The following is a 7506-nucleotide window of genomic DNA, read 5'->3' as shown; positions in this document are numbered from 1 at the left end:
CAAATCTTAATAAATAATTTAAAATGTTAGTGTGGGTAGAGGCAATTTGGATGAAAAGGGAAGGAGGGAAAAAAGGAAAAGGGGGAGAAAGGGGAAGGAAGAAAGGGGTGGAGGGAGAAAAAAAGGAAAAAGAAGGAAAAAAGAAGGAAAAGGGAAAAAAAAGGAAAAGGAAAGGGGGGGAGGAGGGAAGAAGGAAGGAAGGAAGGAAAGGAGGGGAAGGGAGGAAGGAAGGGAAGGAAAAGGGGAGGGAGGAGAGAAGAGAAAGGAAGGAAGGAAAAAGGGGAAGGAAGGAAGAAGGGGAAGGGGAAGGAAAAGGGAAGGAAGGAAGGAAAAGGGGAAGGAAGAAAGGAAGGAAGGAAGGAAGGAAGGAAGGAGGGAAGGGGGAAAGGGAGGGGAGGGAGGGAAAGAGGAAGGAAGGAAGGGAAGGAGGGAGGGAAGGGAGAAGGAAGGAAGGAAGGAGGGAGGGAGGAAGGGAAGAAGGAAAGGAAGGAAAGAGGGAAGGAAGGAAGGTGGGAAGGAAGGAAAAAGGGGGAAGAAAGGAAGGGAAGGAAGGAAGGAAGGAAGGAAGGAAGGAAAGAAAGGGAAGGGAAAAGGGAAGGAAAGAGGGAAGGAAGGAAGGGAAAGGAAGGAAAAAGGAAGAAAGGAAGGAAGGGAAGAGAAGAAAGGAAGGAAGGAAGGAAGGAAGGAAGGGGAAGAAGGAAGGAAGGAAGGAAGGAAGGAAGAAGGGGAAGGAAGAAGGAAGGAAAAGAGGAAGGAAGGGAAGGAAGGAGGGAGGAAAGAGGGAAGAAGGAAGGAAGGAAGGAAGGGAAGAAGGAAAGAAGGAAGGAAGGGGGGAAGGAAGGAAGGAAGGGGAGGGAGGGAAGGAAGGAAGGGGAAGGAAGGAAGGAGGAAGGAAGGAAGGAGGAAAAAAAGGGAAGGGGAAGAAAGGAGAAAAAAAAAAAAGAAAAAGGAAGAAGAAAAAAGGAAAAGGAAGGAAGGGCCCGAAAAATTTGGGAAAAGGAAAGGAAGGAAAAGGAGGAAAGAAGAAAAGGGAAAAAAAAAAGGGGAAGGAAAAAAAAAAAAGGAAAAGAAAATTTGAAAAATAAAGAAAAAAAAAAAATAAAAAAAATAAAAAAAAAAAAAAAAAATTAAATTCCTTGGGAAAGGAAAAAAAAAAAAAATTAAAAAAAAAACCAAAACCCAAAGAATAAAACCCCCAAAAGAAAGGAAAATTTTAAAAAAATTCCCTCCAAAAAACCTAATTATTCCAAAAAATTAAACCCCTTTTCAACCAATAAAATGGGGAGAAAAGAGAAAAATAAAAAAAAAAACCAAAATAAAACAAAACCCCAAAAAAAAAGACCCCTAAAAAAAAAAAAAAAAAACCCGAAAAAAAAACCCAAAAGGTTTTAAAAACCCCAACCCAAAAAAAAATATGTAAATAGAAAAACCCCCAAAAAAAACCAAAAAAAAAAAAATTTAAAAAAAACCAAAGCCTTTTTCCCCGGCCCAAACATGGGAAAGTTTCCAGCAAACATTCCACAAACCTCTTTTTCCAACCCCACCTTACCCCACCCCCCCAAAAGGAAACCCCAAATTTAAAATTTTTTTTCCAGAACCCAAAAAAAACCCAAATTTGTCAAAAAAGATAACCCTTTAAATTTGGGTTTCCAAATTCAAGGAAAATAAAAGGGGTGTCAAAAATTACCAACAAGAAGGGTTTTACATCCCCCCAAAAACTTTCCAAAAAATCATTCAAAAATTCTTAGAAAATTTGTTGGTTATCCTTGCAAAGAAACCTTATCAAAGAATGGAAACAAAATTTTTTTAAAAAAAAGTTTGTTTTTTAACTAAAATTTTTACCTTTTTAAAATTTATCCGGAAATTTTTTGTTTTAAAATTTAAACAAACTTCCCAATAATAAAATAGCTTTAACAAAAAATCCCTTGGGATTTGGGAAATACAAAAATTAAAATAAAGAATGTTGGAAAACCCTGCCCCCCTTTAAAAGGGGTGGAAAATTTTAAACCCACAGGTTTGGAAAAAATAGAAAGGAAAAGGGGAAAAAGGGGAAAGGGGTTTTTTTTTGGGAAAAGGGGAAAGGGGGAAAAAGGGAAAGGGAAAGAAAAAAAAAAAAAGGAAAGGGAGGGGAAAAGGAAAGGAGGGAAAAAAGGAAAGAAGGGGGAGAAGGAAAAAAAAAAAAAAAAAGGGAAAAAGGAGGAAGGAAGGAAAAGGGAAAAAAAGGAAAAGGGAAAAAAGGGAAAAAACGAAAAAAAGAAGGAAGAAAAAAAAAAAAAAAAAAGGAAAAAAAAGGAAAAAAAAAAAAAAAGAGGGAAAAAAAAAAGGAAGAAAAGAAGAAAAGGAAAAAAAAAAAAAAAAAAAGAAAGGGAAGGGAAAAAAAGGGAAAGGAAAAGAAAAAAAGGGAAGAAAAAAGGTAGAAGGAAGAAAAAAGGAAGGGAGGGGAAAAGGGAAAAAGGAAAAAAAAGAGGGGAGAAAATAAGGAAAAGGGAAAAGAAAAAAGGGAGAAGGAAAAGGAAGAAAAAAAAAAAAAGGAAGGAAGGAAGAAGGGAAAAAAAAGGAGGGAAGGAGGGGAAAAAGGAAAAAGGAAAAAGAAGAAGGAAGGGAAAAAAAGAAAAAAGGAAAAAAGGGAAGGAAAAAAAAAGAAAGGAAGGAAAAGGAGGGGGAAAAGGGAAAAAAAAAGGAGGGGGAAAAGGAAAAAAGGAAGAAAAAAAAAAAGGGAGGAGGGAGGGGAAGGAAGAGGGGAAAAGGAAAAGGAAAAGGAAGGAGGGAAATTAAACATTGGGGAAAAAGGGGAAAAAAAAAATAAAAAAAAAAAAAAAAGGAAATCAACAGATCCCATTTTTCCCGGGAAGAGGGTCTCCTAAAGAAAAAACCCCTCAAAGGAAATCCTTTCCACCTATTTTACCCACAAAAGTTCAAGAATATCAAGAGAATTAATTAAAAATAAAATAAAATAAAAACATGCCAAGGAAGTTGCCCTAGCCATATCAGATCTAAAACTATATCATAAAGCAACTATCATGAAAAACATCTACTATTAGCTAAGAAATAAAATGGTAGATCAGTGGATCAGTTAAGTAAACAAGACATAGTAGTCAATGATCATAGTAATCTACTGTTTAATAAACTCAAAGACTCAAGCTTCTGAGATAAATATTCATTATTTGACAAAAAGTGCTGGGAAAACTGGAAAATAGGTATGACAGAAACTAGGTATAGACCAATCACACCATATACCAAAATAAGGTCCAAATGAGTACATGATTTAGACATAAAGTGAGATACCATAAGCAAATTAGGAGAACAAAGTATGGTTTACCTGTTTGCATAAAAAGGAAAAATTTATGACCAAACAAGAAGAGAGCATTATGAAATACAAAATGAATAATTTTAATTACATTGAATTTTTAAAAAGAGTTTTGCACAAACAAAACTAATGCAACCAGGGCTATGAAAATTTTTAGAGCCTGTGTTTTTGATAAAGGCTCATTTCTAACATATAATGTTTTTTAGTGACTCGTTTATAAAATTGTTGTATTAAATAACTGTTAGGACATGTATACTTATATTGTATTTAATTTATACTTTAACATATTTAATATGTATTGGTCAACCTGCCATCTGGGGAAGGAGATGGGGGGAAGGAGGGGGAAAATTGGAACAAAAGGTTTGGCAATTGTCAAAGCTGTAAAATTACCCAAGCATATAACTTGTAAATAAAAAGCTATAATAAAACATAAATAAATAAAACAAAAAATAAAATTGTTGCATTGCAATCAGCAAAGAATATGTATATTTCTGCTTTCCTGAATTTGTTTATGAATTCATTATGTCAAGTCATGATCAATATTTGTACTTGTGTCACAAATAACTCAGAAATATGTATGCTCCTACCTATTTCTATTCAATAACTTAGGTCTATCACATCTAATTTTCTAAAATTTTCTTACCCGGGCGGAGCCAAGATGGCGGAGAAGACACACGCGACTTTCTAAGCTCTTCTCTTACCCTCTTTATCAATATTATATCGAGCCTCAAAAATAGTCTTGACTGCTACAATTGTGAAAGATAAGAAGTGAACAACTCACCGGCAAGAAAATCGCAGTCTCGCCAAAAAGGTTGGTTCCGGGGCCAGGGGGAGATCGGCGCAGACGGGAGAGAAATTAGGTTCCGAGAGTCTCAAACCCAGGGTGAAGGCACAGATCTCAGCACAAGCGCCAGCCCCAACCCGCAGTACGGCTTTTCCTGGGAGTTGTGATCCTGCACAGAGGAGGACGAGCCGTTAGCCTCCAATCTGCACAGTGGGGAGCCTCGGCTTGGGGCCATAGAGCTTTTCCAGGGCCGATTTGCACTGGCAGACACTGGGCAGAGTTCCGGCGGTCCGCGGTCCTGCGCCAGCTGCTAATACTCACAGTCCCACAAGAGGCCCTGGCCTGGGGCAGTGACACTTTCACCATTAGTCTCTAGCCTAGGGCAATCGATAATCCACTCAGCCCTACTAAGCCGCTTGATAGCTCGCCAGTGCTGAATCCACTTCTGTTGGGGAAGGAAAACTCCCACTCAGAGCACTCCCATACCTCGGAGCCGGAATCGCTGAATCTTTCCCTGCTCTGCAGAGGAAGCTGGTAACCCCTTGCCTAGGAGACTCACCCTAAAGGCTTTAAACATGAATAAAAAGATGAAAAGAACTATCGACAGCTTCTATGCAGAAAAGAGCAGGTCAGCAAACCTGAAGAGACCCTCAAAACAGCAAAATGCATCAGACTGTCCTCTTTTACATAATGCTCTCATAGAAGAGACCATTAAAAGTCCAAAAGAGAGTTAGAAGATAAATGGGGAAAGGAAAGAGAAGCCTTATAAGAGAGCAACAACTTCCTGAAATACTAACTGAAAAGTTAAAAATTCCAGGAAGTGCAAATTGGTGAATTGGAAAAAATAAAAAATCACAGGAAAGTAAGAATTGTGAATTGTAAAAATAAAGAATCTACTAGAAAGTAGGATCTGAATTGAAAAGAAAATAATCACTAAAAAAAAAATTAGTGAAATGGAAAAAACTTCACAGACCAAAACAATACATTCAAAACCTCAATTGACATATACAGAAAGAAGTAAAAAAGCTAATGAAGAAAATAATTCTTTAAAAATTAGAACTGAACAAATTGAAACTAATGATGCATTGAGACAGCAAGAATCAGTCACAAAACCAAAAAATGACAAACTGGAAAAACCATGAATTATCTACTTGCTAAAATGACAGACTTGGAAAATAGATCTAGGAGAGATAACTGAGGATTATTGGACTTCTCCTGAAAACTATGATGAAAAAAAGAGCCTAGATACTATTTTACAAGAAATCATCAAAGAGAACTGCCCAGATGTAATAGAATCAGAAGGTAAAATAGGCATTGAAAGAATTATCTAACACTCTCTGAAAGAAACCCTAAAATAAAAACCCCAAGGATATTGTGGCAAAATTTCAGAACTATCAGATTAAGGAAAAAATTTTACAAGCAGCCAAAACCATTTAAATACGAGGTGCCACAATAAGGATCACCCAAGATCTGGCTGCCTCTACATTAAAGGAAAGAAGGGCCTGGAATATGATATCTCGAAGGCACAAGAACTTGGATGCAGCTAAGAATAAACTACCCAGCTAAGCTGAGCATTTTCTTCCAGGAAGAAGATGGACATTAATGAAATAAATGAATTCCATTTGTTTCTGAAGAAAAACCAGAACTAAACAAAAAAATTTGATCTCCAAGAATAGAACTCAAGAGATGCAGAAAAGGTAAAATAACTTTGAGAATTGTATTTCTGTTGTGGATATACAAAAAAATACATGTAAAATTTGATAGTACTGATATACATAAAAAGGAAGTAGATATGGAAAAGGGATGATGGCAGAATAAGGTGGAAGGAGGGATAAAAAGAGGGAAACCACATCCCACAAAGAGGCTAAGGAAACTTATCATATCTGAGGGAATTTAGAGGGGAGGAACATTGTGTGAATCTTACTCCCATCAGAGTTGGTCAAAGGAAAAATAATTGACATTTGTTTTAGAGAAAATTCCTCTCTCGCCATTAAAACGGGGAGAGGAAAAGGAAAAGAAAAGAGTAATAAGGGAAGGAAGGGGAAAGACTAAAGGGGAGGGAGGGATTATAAAGAGTGATAACATCGTGATACAAGAGGGAATAAGTTTAAAAGGGAAAGAGGGTTGGGGAGGCAAGAATAAGTAAAGCACAATCTGGGGTTATAGGATGGCAGGAAATACAGATTTAGTAATTCTAACTCGTAAATGTGAATGGGATGAACTCCCCACAAAGAGGAGGCAGATAGCAGACTGGATCAAAGTCAGAACCCTACAATATGTTGTTTAAAGAAAACACATTTGAAGCAGGGGATACATATAGAGTAAAGGTAGGAGCAAAACATTATGCCTAGGTGAAGTCAAAAGAGGTAGCCATCCTTATCTCAGATCAAGCAAAGTAAAAATTGATCTAATTAAAGAGATAGGAAGGAAACTACATCCTGCTAAAGGGTAGCATAAACAACGAAGCAATATCAATATTAAACATATATGCACCCAAGTGGATGGCACTCCAGCTTCCTAAAGGAGAAGTTAGAGAGTTGCAAGAAGAAATAGACAACAAAACTGTAATAGTAGGAGATCTCAACCTTGCACTCTCAGAAGTAGACAAACAAACCACAAAACAAATAAGAAAGAAATTAAAGAAGTAAACAGAATATTAGAAAATTAGGTATGTTGGATCTTTGGAGAAAATTGAATGGAGATAGAAGGAATATACTCTTCTTCTCAGCAGTTCATGGAACCTATTCAAAATTGACTCATATATTAGGACATAAAGACCTCAAAATTAAATGCAAGAAAGCAGAAATAGTAATGCTTTCTTTTCAGATCATGACTAATAAAACTACATTCAACAAAAATTAGGGGAAATAGACCAAAAGTAATTGGAAACTAAACAGTCTCATCTTAAAGAATGATTGGGTGAAGCAGCAAATTATAGATACAATTAATAATTTCAACTCAAGATAATGACAATGATGAGACGTCATACCAAAATTGTGGGATGCAGCCAAAGCGGTAATAAGAGGGAATTTTATATCCTTAGAGGCTTACTTTAATAAAACAGAGAAAGAAAAGATTAATGAATGCTTGCAACTAAAAAACTAAAAAGACCAAATTAAAACCCCAATCAAATACTAAATTGGAAATTCTAAAATTAAAAGGAGAAATTAAAAATATTGAAAGTAAAAATCTATTGAACTAATTAATCAAAACTAAGAGTTGGTTCATGAAAAGCCAATAAAATAGATAAGCCTTTGGTAAATCTGATTAGAAAAAGGAGGGAGGAAATGAAATTAGTAGCCTTAAAATGAAAGGGAGAACTTTCCACCAAGGAAGAGGAAATTAGAGAAAAATAAGGAGTTATTTTGCTCAACTTTTCAATAAATTGATAACCTAGTGAAATGGATGACTACCT

The sequence above is a fragment of the Sarcophilus harrisii genome, chromosome 5 (genome assembly GCF_902635505.1).
Source record: "Sarcophilus harrisii chromosome 5, mSarHar1.11, whole genome shotgun sequence".
NCBI classification, from domain to species: domain Eukaryota; kingdom Metazoa; phylum Chordata; class Mammalia; order Dasyuromorphia; family Dasyuridae; genus Sarcophilus; species Sarcophilus harrisii.
The sequence above is the reverse complement of the archived record's forward strand: the minus strand, read 5'-3'. Positions refer to the sequence as shown.